Genomic DNA, 20,080 nt, shown 5'->3' with positions numbered 1-20,080 from the left:
GTCCTAAAATAAGGCTACGGCACGGAGCGCCAATTCTACACTAAATGTGGGACACTCGAAATTTTAATATTCAAAATTTCCCTACGCATTTCTCCGAGTTTTAGATGTGTTCCGATGTGGAAGCCTTAATGTACTTAATATAAGGCTGTATGATAGAATGTTACCCTAAGGAGTATCAAAAGGTTTTATACATTTCATATGTTGATAAAATTGTGGATTGACGTCAGATGTATGAACTCCGAGCTAACTTCGCGACTTTTCACCAAAGCCCACTCTGCTCTTTCGACGTCGCCGAGCTAAGAAACTCGCTGTTTATTTTGTAATGTTCGTTACGTGTGATTAATTTACGTGAACTTTATAGCAAAGCTTTAACTGCTAACACTCAGCGGCGTAGTTGCAACGCTTTACTTTTTTCTTCCAATCACAGATCTTTATTTTGTGATGGTTGAAGTTATTGCCTGAATAGCGAAGTCTGATCGGAAGAAATTGGTAACGCCGAATTCCGTGGCTGTGTTTCAGTACGTGTGGGGTTATGTTATGAATCCTTTGCGGCTGTAAAACATATAAATGTTATTTATAACAGCTACTTTTTTCTGTTTAGTTTAAAAGGACAGTCTCTGGAATACTCTAAATTAAGTAACATGGTAAATAATTTGCATTAGGTAATTTGTAACACTATTGTTAGTTAGGTTCGAGGCGATAGTAATGAGGATAATTATCATTATCAATTCGGGATATGCTAATGTTTACATAATTAAGAAAATAATTATTATTTGAATATTATCGAGATAATATTATGTAATAATAAAAAGGGACAATATTTCATTCACCACTCATCTCCCTTGCGCTTGACACGGCAAAACGACTGTCTGTACCTGAACGTGAGTTGTTAATTTTGTTGTTTCCCTGCCATAAAAATAAACAAATATAGAAAAAAAAATCGTTTCCCGCGTATAGACCAATTGTTGTTTTATTATGTTTATTCCTGAAGTTAGAAGTTTTAACACTGACAACATGACATGTGCAAAAAACAATTTTCAAAGCTCTATTGCCATTAAAAAAACATTAACACTACTTCCACGTCTTGGATAATCGACTGGTTGATTATCTTACAATTACATTTTATTGATGTATGTACTAACATTTGCCTCATATGATAATGATCTGATAATTATGGTCAGCCTTATCTTGATAATTTCGACCATTAATATTTAAACAAGAAATCTGTCCTTACGATATACACGCACCTTTCAATAGGTAGGTACCTACGTAACTGATACTCGTAGATCATCAAAAGACTGACTTTATGAAACGATGTGGTTAACACGGGAAGTTAAGATTAGTAACGTATTTCATTATTGGTGATTAGATTATCAAATGTATAATTAGAATTGTTTGGATAACGTATTTTCTAAGAAATTAAGTACCTATCTACGCGGTATGTAGGTACATATTGTGCTTCCGATCTACGTAAGTCAGAAGCATTGTTTCTATAAGTGTTGAATTAATTTAAAAGCTTCACAAACTTCTATTTCTTGCAACGGAAACAAACTTAAAACACGTTTTAAATTTTTTTTACTCCGTACAACAAACGACACTCTAAATCACTATCTCAATTAAAGCTCACAATGTACACAGGAAACATCCGAAAACAGAAGCCAAAAGCTGATTAATTGATATCATCTACGACTTCACAGATATTAGTAGCTCGCGGGCGCGGGAGGGTGTGGGAGTGTCGGCACGGTCAAAGGGCCCTTTGATGTTTGCCGCCGGCTTAATGCACCGCCCGCGGCCCCCGCACTGTTCATCATTAGCAATTTCCCTGTAATTTATTATCTTTACCGCTATTTATTTGTCTAATTTCATGGATGTGTTATCATTATTGCAATTCGCACATTTCAATTCGTTCGTCGTACTCTTTTAAATCCTTTTTTCGAACAGATGAGTTTCGACTTGTGAAGGGGAACGAACCTGTTTTCATTCTACGTTACATGTTTGTAGTGTATACATATATCCTACTGAGTAAAATTTACTTGGTTCTTCGTAATAAATAAACATGTTGGTTGGTTAATTATAATCGCATTGTTATAGTATTTATAACAATGTGATTATAATTAAAGAAATCTGATTGCTGTATATTAATGTCTACGTGATATTGTATTTATGTTAGCCGTCCAATTTATAGTTTATATTTCCAAAAACTGTCTGAAAATTCAGCAACACGTGCTTTACGTGCCTGCGGCAGAGTGTGGGGTCTCATTAGCAAGACTTTGTGACTGCGCCGGCTGGATCAGGAAGAAAATCCAGCTTGTCGCAAGCCGCCCTTTGAAGTTTCATGTCGCCACGATAAGTGGTAAAAAGAGGCTTGATTGTCATCGCGATAAGTGATCCCAGACCTTTTTTGATCTAACGAATCGAAAACAGATATCTTGAATTGTTTGTCTTCAATTAAATTTTTCCATCTCCTTAATTATAATAATAACAAAAATAGGAAACCACAACAATTCCCTGATCACAACTAGAATACTACCCAGAACACCCAGACCAGAAAGGTGTCACTGGCTCTCCTCATCTAGCAATCAATCGAAATCTATTGCGTTTTTGAAATGTATAAAAATAAGGGACGAATGTAAATTACAAAAGAATTTAATGCTAAGTATAATGTTTTGGGTTTTCACGATCTTTTAAAACGACGGCGACGGTACAACTTCCTATGATTTAATTACGAGTTTAGAGTACCTGCGCAACTTTGCCATCCTGCGACAAGCTATCATTTATTCGCCATATTTCCTGTGGACAATGCAGTTTCAGTTAATTCGATAGCGGCCACTCGCCGGATGTTAAACTAATTATGAACAAACCGACCTGCCCGCAGCGCGAATTTGTCAAGCTCCATTAGCTTACTATTGTTTATCTTGGATATTCCAACAGGCCTCAAGTTGACAACATTACGACTTATTAATGGCGAAGGAATATAAGAGTCAAGTATCGGAAGTAAGAGAGTTGCCCCATGATGCGGGAATGGCTTGAGTGGATTAGAAAAAAAAAAATTCACGTCAGAAAAGAGCGAAAACGACGTTGCGCGTTTCGCTTCCGCTCGGGTCGCCGGCGCAATCTATGTAGGCCATAAAGCTTTTTCTGACCGGCTTACTCCGATTCCGTATCGATAACATCGATAATCATGGGATGACTCCCTTAGATGCTACTAGGCTTGCCAGATGGCCGGAAAATCCGAGATTGTCCCGAAATTTTTCGTCTTGTCCCTTGTCCAGTAATTAGACTTTACTGTCCCAGACTCCAAACACTTAGAAGTTGTTTTGTACAAACTTCCTAGAGTCCTTTTCATAAAAGAAGTCCCCCTAGACGCAGCGCTGTAGTCGTGCGAAGGAATGTCGAAATATTGATTGCGGATGACGTATTTTTTTGTAGGCAATTAGCTGCAATTAGCAATTAGACTGAGTGAGTATTAAAAACTCAGAAAGATAGTAGAAAACTATGTTACGGTCATGTTATGACTGTCAAATTAGATAGATGGCTAAATTAGTTCCGGCAATTGCCGCGGGATTTATTTTCGTATATTTGTTGCTACGCCCCGTCTCCCTTACCCCAGTAGATTTGTCCCGGAAAAGATAAGTCAGTATCTGGTAATCCTAGATGGCACGCAACAAATACTGCAATGCAAAACAGTTTCAATTCAATACCTATGAGTATAAATTTCTTAAGCAAGCCTACTACCACCTATACCTAACAATAACTTCTTGTAAATGTAAATATCGTCTCTGGAAAGCGATAATGCTGTAACCCGCAATACCTCCAAAGATGCTTTTCTTGCATATTCTTGTTCAGTTTTTTTTCTGCTTCGATTGGTCTGAAATGAAAAATAAACTCTGGACAGCATAATTTTTTTAACGCTTTGTTCTGAATAAGGAATTTTAAAACGATTTAACCCACATAAAATCCAGTGTTTTTTTGGGAAATGTCCGTTACATCAAGAACACGTAATTAATTTACTGTGCCTCTGATTAGAGCATTTTTTCGTTCCCTAATATTAAAATTGTACCACTTACAGCATTTACTTGGGTGTTGTTAAGTATTAACAATGTGATTTACAGCGTTTTAAAGGTCCGAGTTTTAACAGTGCAATGAGTGTTACGATATTTAAAAACAAATATAAACAAGTACAGAACTACTCCTTACGTCATTTTATCCTTCCCTCGCTAAATGACACCGCGATTTGCAGCAATCTTGAGAGACTACGCATGCAGCAGTGAGGGTACTTGTGTGTGTTGTCCGAAGTTTTTTATAGCAAAATCGAAAGTATTTTTTCAATTATTATTGAAAAAATTATTTCTTTTCCTTATTGTATTTTATTGCTTATTATATTTAATCTCATTTGTTTACTCAGACCATAAGAGTCATAAATTAATGAATTACGTAGGACTCGTAAATACAATGCATTTAAATTATAGTGAAAATTAGTCAAATCACCGTAATTAAAGTGATTTTATTCGACTGAGAAATCCTATTAAGTTCAAAGTTATTGTGATATGTAGGTATGATAATATGTTTAGGTGATTATTATTCACTAAGTCACTAAAACACATTTAGATACAATATTGCAAACAAGCCATTTTCTGGATACATACATATATCTCTCGCCGTTCTCCTATCGGGGCAGGCAGAGAAATGTTTATACCTGTAGTGCGTTTCCGTCTTTTTATTAAGTTTTTCTCGCATCACATAACAGTAATTATCATAATTTATTCAGCATGAATCCTGGCACAGCCAATAGCACAGATTATGTCATAATAGTTACTATCAATGGTCTAAATGACTGTAGGTATGTTAAGTCATGCATACCACAAAGTTTAATTACTAATGAAATAGATACACGTATAAAATATATTCTACACATGCTAACAAATATAAAAACACAAATAATGTCACAAAAAAGAAGAAAATGGCTAAGTGAGCTAAAAAAGAACAAAGAAACAATTTTCTGTCGACGAACACTATGCTACTAGATCAAAACTATCTTAGGGTCGTATTCCAGAACTCTACTCAATGCTCAAGTCAGGATTTGAGCAGACTTGAGTATGATTTGAAGCACTGGAAATACGACCTTAATGGCAAGGACTTGAGTATGATTTTCAGTGCTCACTGCAATACTCAAGTCCTGACTTGAGTATTGAGTAGAGTTCTGGAATTCCAGAACTGCACTCAATGCTCAAGTCAGGATTTGAGCAGACTTGAGTATGATTTCAAGCACTGGAAATACAACCCTGATGGCAGGGACTTGAGTATGATTTCGAGGGCTTTAAACCATACTCAAGTACAGATTTGAGCATTGAGTAGAGTTCTGGAATACGACCCTAAAAGACTAAGACTGAAATTTTAAATAACAAATTACTACGGCCATCAGACGGTTCTAATAAATTGTAATCTAATCCAATGTGCAACAATCTTCCACCGAGACTAATTTAACCAGATTCAATGCTACAAACTGCGTCAAGAAGCTCAGTGACATGTCACCAAAAGATATGCAACACGCCAAACTCAAAACTAGTCTTTACAAAAATCTGATGCCCACGGTTAGAAATCCTGAGAAAAATTTATTCAAAGTATCTACTGAAATGATCATAGAAAATGTGTACTTTCAAAAAGACCAATAATACAGAAGCTGGTTGCAGTTACCGGACCTAACCAGTTACCACCCGAAAATATCAATGGTGTACAAACAGGTTGCAGTTCATGGAATATGACAAAGAATTACGACACTATTTAGAAGGTTTAATTATAATATTTTTTTTAAATTTTGAAGTTTGCTTAATGGATGAATATAGTTTGGTTTTAATTTAAATTATAATCATGATAAAATGTTTCTATATTTTTACTATTTTCGTTCATTATCTAGTGCCTACGGGGAATAGGGATGGTTTAATTATTATTAAATTTATACTAACACGTAATAATTTTAAATCTTTAACATGTAGATAATCTTTTTCCTTGTGCCAGGCAATAAACTAAAATAGAAAATATAAGAACAGAAAATGAAAAACTAATAATTAAGACTAGTGGATGAAAATCGTTGATTATTAAAAAAAGTTGTTGATTATTATTCTTTTACGGAATTTAAGGAATTTATAATTCATCAGTTCTAAGAACGATGTAATATGGCACACAAAATGTCAATGATTTTGTTTTATTGTGTTAAATCTCCAATATTGTAATTCGATTTGTTTCATTGTTCTCATTGTGAGCAAAGTCTTTTTCACAAATAGTGGTTTTTTTTTAATAATAAACATTTTAAAAGCCATGTAAATTGCATGTGATTTTCACTAACACCATTTTAATGTAACTTCCTTTGGTTTACAAAAATACTCTTACAGCAGTATTGAATTCCGTAAATCTTAAAGAAGTTAACATTTAAAGACCAAAAATGTGTTAAGGAGCTCTAATTCATTTACATCACTCTTAAAATACCGTTTTACGGTATTAGTCACACCTTCATACAAATTAACTTGAAAGTTACAGCATTCTTTGGGGTTTAAATCTCAAAATCAAATTGTCGTAACATGGTCGTAACCCACATAATTGTCATTAGGAGTCCTATTTTTTATAGGTTTATTTGGCTCGAACCGTTTCTGAGTTATGATTGTTTTTCGTTTTTGCAATTTTTGTTTTGGCTCTAGTGAAAAGTTGTGTTTTTTGTTGTTACAGCATTATCGCTTTCCAGCGACGATATTTAACAAAAAACATAGAAAATAAATCAACAAATTAGATATCAAATGTCAAATGTCAAAATTGTCTAAGCCCGAGCTATCAAGCTCGTAACATATATGTAGTGACGTAGTGTATAATGTAGTGTGGAGGTTGCACGCGCAGCCTTTCAATATTGTCTTTACGCTTTTTATGTACACAGCATTTCGTTCAATTTATGATTTAGTCTTGTAACAATTCTTTTGTGTTAAACAACTCATTTTGTAGTTAAATAAGATCTCTGTTTAAAAACCGATTTGCCGACCACCTATACTTATCACCCATCACGAAATAGAAAACAAACAAAATTAATGCATTAGCACAAATAGTTAGCTGTTAAATATAAAAATAATGAGTTCTAATGACGCGCTGAAGCATAAAATAAATTACGTTAAATAAAGCAGCGAATTAACCAATTACTGTGTTTTCGGATTTAAATGGCGTAGGTATTTTTTGTTTTTTAACAAAAAACAACATTTCACCGTTACAGATTCCATTGTCACGGCTGACTGAGATACTAAAATCATCAATGAGCTATGTCTAATATTAATCTTAATCCACTTTATCGAAAATGTCTTTCACGAGAATAATAACTTATGAGAGTAAAAAATTTAAAACAATCAAGGAAATAATTATGTTCTGTTAACAGAAAATGGTTTTCAATAAATTTTCAAACCCTTTGCAATCCAGCTGCACTTCTACGAAGCGGGGTATTAAAATGGCGGAATCAATGTCTAGAACTGCAAAGACGAGATTAAAACCTGTTAGAGGAGTGCAGAATGGAACTTACGCATCGATTGATGCCGCCTTGCGATCTTGGGGCAAACAAAGACTCGGTGTCAAAGGCTGGTGAAAAGAAACCAGTGACAGAGGCAGTCAACAATGGGCCTGTTTGCGACTGTGCACTAAATGAGTAGCGGTAGCGAGTCTCATAGCGGAGGAAAGCGATGTTTCGGCAACCAACTGCATTTCGGTACTAGGTTTAAGCTACTTCGGGAGTAAAAGAGATAACAATACTGGTTTAGCAATTCTTTCTACGCACATTGTGCTGTTGGATCAGATGTTTGCGCATGAGAGTGATAATTTCGAGCTCAGTTGGGAATGGTTGCTTTTCAGTTGAGAGAACAAATGGTAGGAATCATGTAATACCTGTCGCTAACCATCATGCAAACCAATATGATGGAACTTACATGTCGAAGAAGTTCACAACCACAGAAATGTAAAATAATCAATAGAAGTCGCATACCTACGGTGACATTGTCGCAGCAGAGGTGGCACCAGTGCGCGAGCTGTCGTTCAGTATTGCTTAAAACTGCAGAACTAAGTAAAACAGTGTGTAAAAATGGTGTTTTGCAGCAATAACTACTTGCGGAAACTTCCACAAGCTGTAATAAGGGAATTACATTTTACCGGTAAATTTACTTTGAAGCACAAAGGCTGTTCTTATTAAAATATATTATTCACTATGAGAATCGGCTTATTCGTGTTATCGTCAATGTGAAGATACCATTGCTGCATAAGCTGTCAAATATCTACGGCGTTAGAAACCGCACGGAGCAATGTAATACGTTATCTACGATATCGTAACTTTAGCTAGTGATTTAACTACATACTTTTTGTTTTGATAAATTATCGACATAAATGTTTTGTGCGTGTGACAAATTATATGTATTTGTTTTATCTACCACCTTGACATATGGTGCTCAGACATGTACGCTCACGTAGGAGACTGCATAAAAGTTGAGAGTTGCACAGAGGGCCATGGAGCGCGCCATGCCCTGAATCAGACTTGTAGACCAAGTTCCGAACGTTGAGAACCGACGACGGACGAAAGCCCAGGAAGCTGGAACTCGGATCATGGAATATCCGATATATTAAAACAACAGGCAAAAGGAACTGGTATCTTACAAGCTATGGTAGAATTTGTTCAGTACATTTTAATGAAGATGACTTTAATCCTACAACAAAAAGTAAATACTTTATTATACATTAATTGGATCGATAAAATAAACCTTATTTTATTACTAAAGCAAAGACAAGTGTTTTAATCATCGACCAAGCCTCATCTCTAAAGATCATGAAAAACGAAATAACAAGTGTCGACCATAAACAACTATGTGGCGACAGCCGTTTCGAAAGAAATAAACTAGAGATGAAACGGATATCCGGCAACTATCCGGTATCCGGCCTATTTTACTATCCGGCCGGATACCGGATAATAGAAGAATATTCAGCCGGATACCTGGTATTTAAAACTACGAAAAATTCATGATCAGTACGCCAAAGACATTGATTTATTGATTAAACATGATAGTAATAGGATAAACAGCAACTAAAGGATCGTTGACGATCTGTTTATTATTTGTAATTGAAAGAACTATGAAGCTGAATAACGCTATCTACAAATTTAGTTCTCAAATTTCTGCATTAAGTGGTAAAAGTTGGTTCTATTTATTGTCATAAACGAGACCAGCTTCAGAGGACAGTTGAACTATAAACTCTTGCAAACTTTGTTAAATGATGTACTACTTGTTATTGCCAGACGACCAAATGAAAGGATCGCGATCGCGATCGATTTGAACAATCTTCTGTTTTCGTGTACACAATGTGGCACACAGTGGGATCACAAACAAATTAGTGAATTCAATTTGAAACAAAATAATAACGGGCGTATCAAGTGCAAGGCTTATATAATACTTGCACTAACTAGAAATTTTAATATAGGCAAAAAACGATGTAATTGCTTTTTTCTTCTCTACCTCGAGAAACTTGCATTCGGCACAACAAACAAACAGCACTGATATGAAAATATTGCCATATTTGCTTTTTTTCACTGTTAACATTTTTTTGTTATGTATTTGTTTGTATTATCGAATAAATTAATCGTTTTTATAAAAAACCAAGTGACCATAACAAATCAAATCGTCAATATGAAAATGCAATCATTCACGGTCGTGCGCGCATTAAACCGGTCGCGAAATGTTTACGGCAGTGGGTCAGATATCCGGCGGCTGGATATCCGGCCATCCTGCCTAGGTGCTCGCCGGATATCCGGTATCCGGCCAAAACACTATCCGTTTCATCTCTAAAATAAACCTTGTTTACACTTTTAGTGCCTATTTATTTAGATTTCTGTGTTCACAACCCTTTGAAAGCATATCGAGTCCTCATACCGTACAGGGTCAAAATGGCCAAAGCCACTCTTTGCAACGAATCCGTGTCCTAGTGATTAAATAAAAAACCAATACTAAAGATCTGAAACAAACATAGAGAATTTCGTAAGGTTTATTAGAGTTGTGATATTTTACCATTTGAACGTTGCATGTTACCCTAATAAGATTTAAAAGAAATATAAAGTATGAGCTAGCGTTTTTCAAAATCGTTAATGTCAATAGCAATGTTAAAAATAATAATAATTACGTTTCCTGTAGTAGCGGAACTTTTATTCAATTTAAAAATCCTCCCCCAATAACGACATTCCCGCTGTCGCACGTAATTTGTTGGCGCACACAGATGGGCTGCCGCTTTGAGCGCGCGGCGTTGATACGGCACCGATAAATATTGTGACATCCTTTGAGCGTTTGTTATACCCCTAATGTACACCAAAAGTCATACTGCGCCACCAACACGCCACTGGACCGGAATCATAAAGTTTTTCACTTGCTAAATATGCTATCGGGGCTAACACTCTCGTAAGGCTTTTTACTCACGAACAAAAGTGTGCCATTGTTTTTAAATGTAATCTAACCTGACGCCCAAAATTATCTGTAATGGATGTATAAAAGGCCAGTGATTTATTGACACTTAAAAACGCGTAATGCGAAGTCCTTTGATCGAGAAATAGTGCACCTAAATGTAGGTACTACAAATTCACACAACACTGACACTACATCCAATAGCATTTTCAATACTTCTTTTGCAATATTTTCTCGGCGATTTTTTGGAAGTAAGTAATCAAATTAAAACTTCTTTGGTTTTCAATTGTGTGCTTCTAGTCATATCTACGCATGCTCCTAAACGTGTACGTTGCTTGCTTGAGTTACACAGCAATGTGAGTACCTCAGTAGAATGCAATAAAAACAGTTAAGTAACTTATTTTAGTGCCTGCATGTAATTGTAAGCAAGTAAACCACTTTAGCAAAGTTTTCTATTAGGCGTCAATTATCTAAAGGTGCGAAATTACAAATGAGCGCGCGAAATCAATCGCCAAGCGAGGACTTGAGAGGCGGCGCGGTAAGATCAAAGAGACACAAAGGGCTCCACTGACCGCTCTACGCCCTACTGAAACGTGTGAACCTGCGAAGCTGCCCTTCGCACCCAGGGTGTTGCAGCCCTCGTATAACTCAAAATATATTTTATTGTTAAAAGTATTTATTGATCGTTTGTTTTACAGTTTATGTTCTGCTACAGTAGGACATCTTTTATTTTATCGATTATGCAATTACTGGAGATTTAACAGGAGTTTAAAAATATATTAGAAGTGTAAAGCACTCGTATTTTCTTCGGAAGTAATTAAAAGACAGATAATCCTTAAGCAATTGAAGTGTCAACCCTTCCAAACGGCGCTACAGCAAAAAAAAATTATAAAAGAGATTGGAAAACGTCATCTGCGTGGAGTACACTCGATAGCTCAATACGATCGGGTGATAGGCAGGGCGGTGCCTGTCAAAGAGGTGATTTAATCCAAGGAACGATTTAATTAGAAAGTCGCAACACGATCTGCGACGGAGAAGGAATAATGTGAAAGGGCCCTATACTCTACATGCTACGACTAATGCTACAACTAAAGGACCTTCGATTTTGTTAATACCTTACTAAGTTCATAGAAACAAGCATCTTCTAAAGTGTATAATGTAAATTTTGACGAAAAGACGTCAGAATCAAATTAATATCTCTGAAATAATAAGTACTGTCAATTATAATAATTATTACCATACACCATATTTACCTGTGAAAGTTTTCACATCAATTAACTGAACTCCACTTTATGTTTTACTTTACGTCTTGAATCCAGCAGGCTTTAAAAGTTGCTAGCAAGTCTACTTTAAAACTTTCCATGTGATATACCAAAAGTACACTTTGCTTCGTCTTCAAATATTTCTGTTTTCCTTCATCCACGCGACTCAGGTTCAAAGGGAGATATAAATGAGAACGTTCACTCCTTTCTGTGAGATTTCGTTGAATTTTTTACGCGGCCTGTTTGTATGTGGAGTGCCTAATGAGAAATTTTTGCGATGCTTAATGCTTCACATGTTCTATTAATTGTTGAAATATACATTTATTTTTCTCAACGCGACGACAGGGAGTTGTAGCTTTTAGAGGTTATTATATGAAACTCATTGCTGATGTTTTCTGCGAAAACAATTTCAAGGAGTTGAAATAATAATATTAGCTTTGTTTTATTCTTTGCCTTTGACTGATTTAATAAAAACTATTATGCAACTGTTAGACTGTGTTCTCTGATCACTAGTATATTGACTGGGTAATTATTTAAGCCCGAGTTGGGCGCCAAGCTTCGAAAAGGTATGCAATACCTATCGTTAATGATTAAATTACTTCTTATACTCGAAGTGGATGAAAGGAAGAAATTAATAACGGCGTGCTCTTTGTCTACGCCTTGCAATCAATTCTTTGTATTACAAGGATGCCACAGAGTCCTCGGGTAACATCAATTTGCAATTTAGGGTTGTCTGTAATTTTTGTCTTGCTAAGTAGATTATTTTTATCAGATCAATTAATCAATAATTTATATATTAATAGACACATTTAAAGATTTCTTATATTTGTCTTTGGCTATGGTTATTTGTTGCAGTAGTTAGTTTTCGTTTTAGTGAATTGTAAAAAGTTTCTTAATCATAAAAACCATATAATACGGGTATTTTAAATTGAATAAATGGAACTATGTTATGTACAAATTTATAACGAGCAGATTATGGTATCGAGTTTTTAAGTTTTCGCTACTACTACAAATTGGAAATGAAACTATTTTTAGGACCTAAAATCGCGTATATTTATTTGTTCTCAAACAAACCAACGTTTCGGGCTCCTTACAGGTCTCGTAGCTAATCGCGGAAATCCGAAAAAAATAGTTGCATTTGTAATGAAGATTATGATGTTTGCCTTAATCTCGTTGTGGGGCTTTTTATTTCTACTTCTGTTATCTATCATAAAAAAATCACATAATTGACAATAAAAATATTGATAGGCACGTATTGTTACCCAAAAGCTTTGAACGTTGGCAACCCTTAGTCAGTTGTATTTGGCCTGCTTCAAAGGAGAAATTATTATTTAAAGTGAAAGTTATTGAGTTTCGTTAAGGTTAAGTGAGCCTTTGACTGTCCTTGTCTTGTCTATCGGCTGGAGGTATGGGGAAACGGCGTCGAATTTCGCTTTAGATACCTTTCTATTCCTTAAATGGGCTTAAATTAATTTTAAAATATTGATAAATAACTGGTATGGTATAGGTACCACCAACGTTATTTGGAAAAACAAATCTTGAATAAAAAAGTTTTAGTGGAAAATGATATAGAATACAATATACTGTAAAGAGTTCTCGGTGGGGTTGGGTGTTATGTAGACGTCATAAAATCCGGTCCAATTTCTTCGGTTGTATCATTTACGTCAATGCCATTTAGCAGATTTTATAGCAAATATTTTTTTATAATATAATAATACAAGTAAAATGTTATAATCATAATAAGACATTTATTATTAGAATTTAAAAATCGCCCCAACCGACTACCATTGCCAAGTAATACCTTGTAATACTAATACCTTGAAAGTCTATTTAAAATTTAAATTTTATCATCTAAACCATGGGAGAGGCGAGAATCTTGATTAAATAACCGAAATAATAATAATAAAAAGTACTGGAAATACAAATATGAAATATTTATGATTAAAATTAAATCAACGTACAATATAAAGATGAAAATAGCACATAAAACGATGTCTATAAAGTTTAGTAGCACTAGATCTCCATGTGAAAAGAGTTCGTCCAGGGAAGTCCTGCCACTTATGTTATGAAGGGAAATTACAGGCACATGGGACTTGGTCAACTTCTGTCTCAGAGTGACGGGCGCTGTGGCAGTGCCCCTCAGATCTGTGATAAGTGATAAGTAATAATAATAATAATACAATTGTTTATTTATCAATTTATCACAATACACACAATAAATAAATCTAAGAACTATTTACACATTATATGGTTTAGTAACAGACAACAGTGGTCGGAGATAAAAAGGTCTGTTGCTCAGCACATTGGCGGAGTGTTTCTCAGCGCCGCTAACATTCTTAAAAAAAAAACGAACTAACACATAATATCATTCCAGTTCTACGACTGCTTGCCAGCAGATTACTAAATACTTAGCAACATACAGAGAGAGACAAAAGAGACAAAATATAGATTTATTGATCGAACATCTCGATCAATAAATCTATATTTTGTTTTTTTTTTTTGTTGTTTGATTGTAGGGTACATACAACACGTACCTCCAAGGTTTGCCAAAACTAGAACCAGTTGAAATATTACTTATAGAAAGTGGTGAAATTGCAGGCATATGTAACTTGTCAACTAATGGTCCAGATAAATAGGGTTATTATGTCAAAAACACAGAATTTTCGGGTGAGCAATTTTAAAGTTTCTTCTAGCATTATTTCAACCGCTATTGTTATTTGGTTCACCTCACATTATATGGATTTAAACACACACATTTAATACTATTTTTGACTACGTCATAGTTCTTTTTCAGTTCCGTAGTTTTGAGAAAATCTTGAAATTGTTCAGAGAGATCTTGAAATTGTTCAGAGAGGTCTTGAACATAAAATATTTGTGATTCAGAGTTTTAACTAAATTATTCACGCTTAATAGTTTTAAATGAAAGAAAGAATAATATTAATTCGATAAACTTTGAATAGTGGTAGGTATCTCAAAAAGCTGCTCTATACTATAAATAAGCATAAGAATTCAATGAAAAAAATATCCCTAATGAAGTATTACTTTGAAATAATCGTCTTTGTTCTAGAAAGAAATATTTTTAAAATACACTTACCTTATTAAAAACATGCTGTGTTTTAATACCCTGTTCAACGAACGACGACGCCTTGACGACTACAGCTTCGTGTGTAATATTGAATACGACTGTGTTGGTCAATGTTTGGGGCCAAAACATGCAAAAAGGTCAGAGATCTACCCTGCCTGTCGCGCCATTTGACGTCCGATCTTTATAGCACCTTGTCCATTAGAAAGATCTCGATTTTTGAAATGGGACTGCATTTTAAATTAAAAAGTCCAAATTTTTGAGTTGATACCCTGTTCATCCAAGGCAAACATTATGTCCCATGTTGACGGGGGCAGTCGCAGTGCATATAAGCATCAAGCATTTTCAAACGTCGTCGTTTAGAAATTAGAAATTGTTAATATACGTATTACCGTTGATAGGCAATACGTTTACCCTTTGTGACATTGAATCCACGTGAGGCTTCAACGGTCGTTCTCTAGACAGGTAATCGAAGTTGGTTTGGTTGATCATTAATTTCGTGATCTTAATTTGCCATTTACAACTTTACCAATATCGCTTCTTGACCCACGGCGATAGCGAAATCTTCAAGTTAATATTAAATAGTGTTATCCAACGCAAGACCAAGACAAGACCAACCCCGTACTCGGTTTTTTTTTATGATACCAACTGACGGGACGAACAAGTTATGCGCCTGATGGTAAGCGACACGCCAGTCCATATTGAGATTTAAATTACAAAGATCTGAGGGGCACCGCCCCCTTTTTTTTTGACGGGGGGAAATCTTTATGGATACCCCTGAGCCCAGGGAGACTCAGGGGTTATGTGGGGACTCTCCCTCCAGACTGGAGGGCCTACCCCACTAAAACCCCTCGGGTTTCCCTCTCGCCGGTTGAGTCGGCGCCGTGGGATCGGTGAACATTCACCACGACGCCGCCCGGCCGCCCTAGGTTGCGCTAGGGCTCCCGCGCCAACGGAGGGGCGAGTCGGTTGTCCTCCGACCCAGACGAGTGAGGCCGTGCAATGCAGGCTCCGGAGTCCCTGTCCAGAGCCCGCTGGCCTCACTAGGGGATCAGGCGAGCAGCGAACTGCCTTCGCTTTCTCCCCGTACGTCTACGCCGAAGCGGGTGCGCGTCCGCCGCGTCCTCGCGCACCCGCTCCGCGGCCTCCTTTTGCGACATAACCTCCGCGCAAAAGGAGGCCACCGCCTCCCAGGACACCTCGCTACCGAGCATGGCGGCAACCACGCTCGGCAGCGAGAGGTCCTGCCCTACAGGAGGGGCACTGCCCCTGCGCCGTGGGCAGTGCCCCTTAGATCTTCTGCATTTGTTATGGACAGGCGTGTAGCTTACCATGAGGCGCACGACTTGTCCCATCGCTTGATATTATATAAATGGAAAATGAATGAGTATGGGAAAGTATAAATAAATGTTTTAAAGGAATTACGGTAAAGGATCTCCATTAATATATATATATATATATATATTTATTTCATAATTGTCTTATTAAAAAAAACTTTTTATTGATGTACTGTACTGGTTAGTAAAGAACAACGCCCGAGCTCCGTACAATCCTGGACGAGCTAAAAAAGTAGACGACCGTCAATCGTAGATACAGGGTTTAATTTATATGTATGTAAGTTCTATTTGTATTTTATAATTATACTGAATGAAATTGTTTTTCAACTAGTTGGTTTAGGCAACGTTTTTTTGAGGTTATGTTAATGATGAACTTTAATATGTTAGTTTGTAGTCAGACTACAATATTCTAAGGTTAGCACTAACAGCTGACTAATTAAATTTAATTGTTTGCTAACTATGGCGTCAGCCGTGACCATGAGATCTGTCAAGGGCCCTAAACGTTAAGATTTTGATAAAACAAATATACGGGATTGATATTCCGAAAAAGTTTCATTCCCTATTGTTCTCTAGTTTTTAAAGGTCTAGTTAGTTTTTAAACTTTTATGCAGTATATACAGCTCTATTTTTGAGTGTAAATAAATAGTGGAACGTCGCTATTCGCAAATTCCCGATAGCGTTGCGGCGTCCATCAAGGCGCCTGCTGCATTATGCAGATTGTAGGCGCCACGCTGCTTGGTGGCCAGAGACGGCTGCAGGGTGCTTCTCTTTGAAAACATGCATGGCATTATTGACATTGCTATTTCAAAAGCTAGGCCTTACAAAAGACCGATTTGTCACGTAATTTTTAACTGGTGACATGTATCGTGAATCATTTGTATTGTAGAATTAATGAATTTTATCTTTTCTATCCTATGATACCATGATTAGCCGTGAACCATGGAACCTGAAAAGGCCCCGAAACGTTGGTTTGTTAGAAAAAAGAAAATATATCCGTTTCAGATTCGAAATAAATAGTTTTGTTTCCAATGTGTTGTTACACATTGGAAACAAAACTATTTCTTTCGATTTATCACGAAAACAACTCGAAATTTATCTTTTCTAGTTTAGCACCTTATTATATACTGAGTAAAATTATGGAAATTCAGGACCGTTTCAAAGTGTAACCATCGAACCAGAAAAAAATCTGACTTTCACATCTATTTATCGTAATAAAAAAAGATTCAACGTAAATTATCATTGTAACATCTCTGTTCAGAAAAACTTCCCCTGTCTTTAAAAATGTTCACAACCAGAATCCGTGTCTGCGTATCGCGCGGCGGAGGCGCGGGCGCCGCTCGGTCTGCGCCAAACCAAATTTATCACATTGCCTATTCACTCCGGGAACATCTGCCTGCGAGAATAGAAAAATCATGAGGCTCACGCCTACTCGATAAAAAAGTTAAGGAAATGGATTTTGGTTAAGAAGTTGGAGTTTCCCTTAGGTATTTCAGCAACGTGTAGGCGGTTTTAAAGATAGAATGTGACCACTTAGACAGATGTACCAATTTGTACTTAAATTATATACTCGAGAGCGTACGAGCGAGTATGAGCAGCGTCTGAAAACGGAATTGTCTGAATAATTTCAGACATGTAATTTCAAGTTGTTTTGGTTTAATAATAACATAAATCCGTCTGTTGAGAGAAATGTATTTTTTTTATGATACCAAGTCGTTACTTAACGAACAAGTCGTGGGCGTGGTAGTAAGCGACACGCCTGTCCGTAACAGTTGCAGTGCCACTTAGAGCTTCTTTAAAACGTATACATCGGAGGGATACTGCCACTGCGCCCGTGATCGTAAGACATAAGTTGACAAGTCCCATGTACTTTTACCAGCACCCTTAACTTCCAAACCGCAACGCAGTAATGCTTACATTACTGCTTGGCGGCAGAAATAGGTAAGGTGGCAGTACGTCTCTGGACTAACTCTTTCACAAGAGTCTTTTTACGATTTGCGTTATTAAGTTTTTGCACCCATATACTTAATATTTGACGACCTTCACGGTCGAGTTGCTTTCACACCGGTTTTCATGTAGTCGCCATCTCTGAGGACCCGGAGTCGATTCGCGGCCGGTTCATTGTAGAAAACTAATTTTTCTATATTAGGTATCTCGGGTAGGTGGTGGTACTTCCGATTTCCATAACACGAGTGCTTACTACTTACTCACTAGTTACTTGCTTTGGGATCGGAGGTACGTATGTTATTTTGTCTAATATATATTTATACGTTACATTTTAATATATTGTAACAATGTCGGGATTCGGGGGACGAACGCCATCGAGTCGGCGCGGCGTCGCCAAATAAATTGACTTTGTGTCCCAACCCCGCAAGTGCATCGGATAGACGCCCAAATTATTATTCCAATCTGAGACCCCAGACTACGATGTTATTGCTTTAGCTTTATCGAGTTCCTTTCTACTCATATGTAAATACCAAGTATGTCCCGAAAAGGTAAATATGAGAATCGAGCCGTAAGTATGGTATTTTTTAATTCACAGACACAACACTGAGAACCCTTTACAATTGGATTATGGTTTTAAGATGTGGCGCAAGAATAGGTATAATAACTCCTTACAGTACTTCTTTATTGGAAAGGAAACTACTTTTTCCGATCTAAATCGCGTGTATTTGTTTTTAACCGACTTCAAAAAAGGAGGAGGTTATACATTTATGTTTTCCGATTTCTCTGTCCATTGTGAACCGATTTTGAAAATTCTTCTTTTGTCTGAAAGGGTGCACTTTCGTGGTGGTCCATTTGTCACCAAGTCAGAATCTGATAAGGGGAAGAAGAAATCGAGGATAATCCTCAAATTTTATAGGCATGTAAGTGTACTCACGTATTTCTCCATCAATTGTTGACTGATTATAAAAATTCCTTTTTGTTTGAAAGGGTATAACTCTCGAGGTGGTCCCTGATGCTGACGCTGCTGTTCCAGGCTTATTACGGTTATCACAAATTACTAATTATTTTCCGCAAATAAAAGTCGACTTTTCACTTTACACAATACATGTTCTCGACCAATCACAGTTACCATGACAACCAGAAAAAAGAGGTGTACAAAGAAGTCCGTAACAGGCCCATTGTCACCAAGAAGTTAGAAACTAATGAGGGGACCCCTTGGAAATCGAAAAATCCGATAAAGGAACTTTTGAGAGCGGTTTTTTTTTTCAATGAAAAATTACAATTATTATTTAAACAAACCAAAATTTCGGACCCTTCACAAATCCTATGGCCACGGCTGATTTCAAACTGACAAAGATCGAACGCACTCGCATCTTTTCTTTGGATCAGACCCGTGTCCAGCAGTGGCAACGTGTATTATCCCTTACAACACTAATAGGCATAACTAAGTATTGTGACGCAGATCAATTATTTAAATCTCAAAACAGAATTCATAGTCGAACTATGAAAACAACTTTTTACTGTCAAAATTGTAAGTTACATCTATTTGTTCTAAACAGGACGTTATAACAGTAGACAGCATAATCTAAGAAGATTATGATTAAAGATGATGAGATTAAACTAAGAAGTTTTGGCATTAACTGTATACCCAGATCTCTCGTTAAACTCCGTAATATATTTATTTGTATCTAACATGTTCTTGTAGACAAAGTTCTTTGATTTGTAAAGCCAATGTTGAACTATGTCTATACTTAAGCCGTTCAACGTCAAAGAAAACCGTTATTTGCATAAAATTCACGGACAGGTTATAATAAGAAAAGCGTCTTTTTCCCGAAGGATATTCTTTACATCAAACGGAATGCACTACTGACAGGGTTACTTCATACTTTATCTGTAGGTACATTCTGTTTTTCTTTCATACTGTTTATTACCTTGAATTACGCCTATAATCTCGGTTATCGTATATTCCTAAAGGGCAATTTAAATGAATTTTATAGGGCG

General features: G+C 36.4%; 1 protein-coding gene across 2 annotated transcripts in view; it reads left to right on the top strand.

The window, feature by feature from the left end:
* LOC113233815 (axin-like) overlaps positions 1-20,080 on the top strand; it is a 119,717-nt gene that overhangs the window by 16,568 nt on the left and 83,069 nt on the right. The window lies entirely within an intron of this gene.

This window comes from Hyposmocoma kahamanoa, unplaced genomic scaffold (assembly GCF_003589595.1).
Source record: "Hyposmocoma kahamanoa isolate Upper Pololo Valley unplaced genomic scaffold, ASM358959v1 80, whole genome shotgun sequence".
In the NCBI taxonomy this organism is placed as follows: Eukaryota; Metazoa; Arthropoda; class Insecta; order Lepidoptera; family Cosmopterigidae; genus Hyposmocoma; species Hyposmocoma kahamanoa.
Note: the sequence above shows the minus strand (reverse complement) of the source record. Positions and strands in the feature narration are given on the sequence as shown.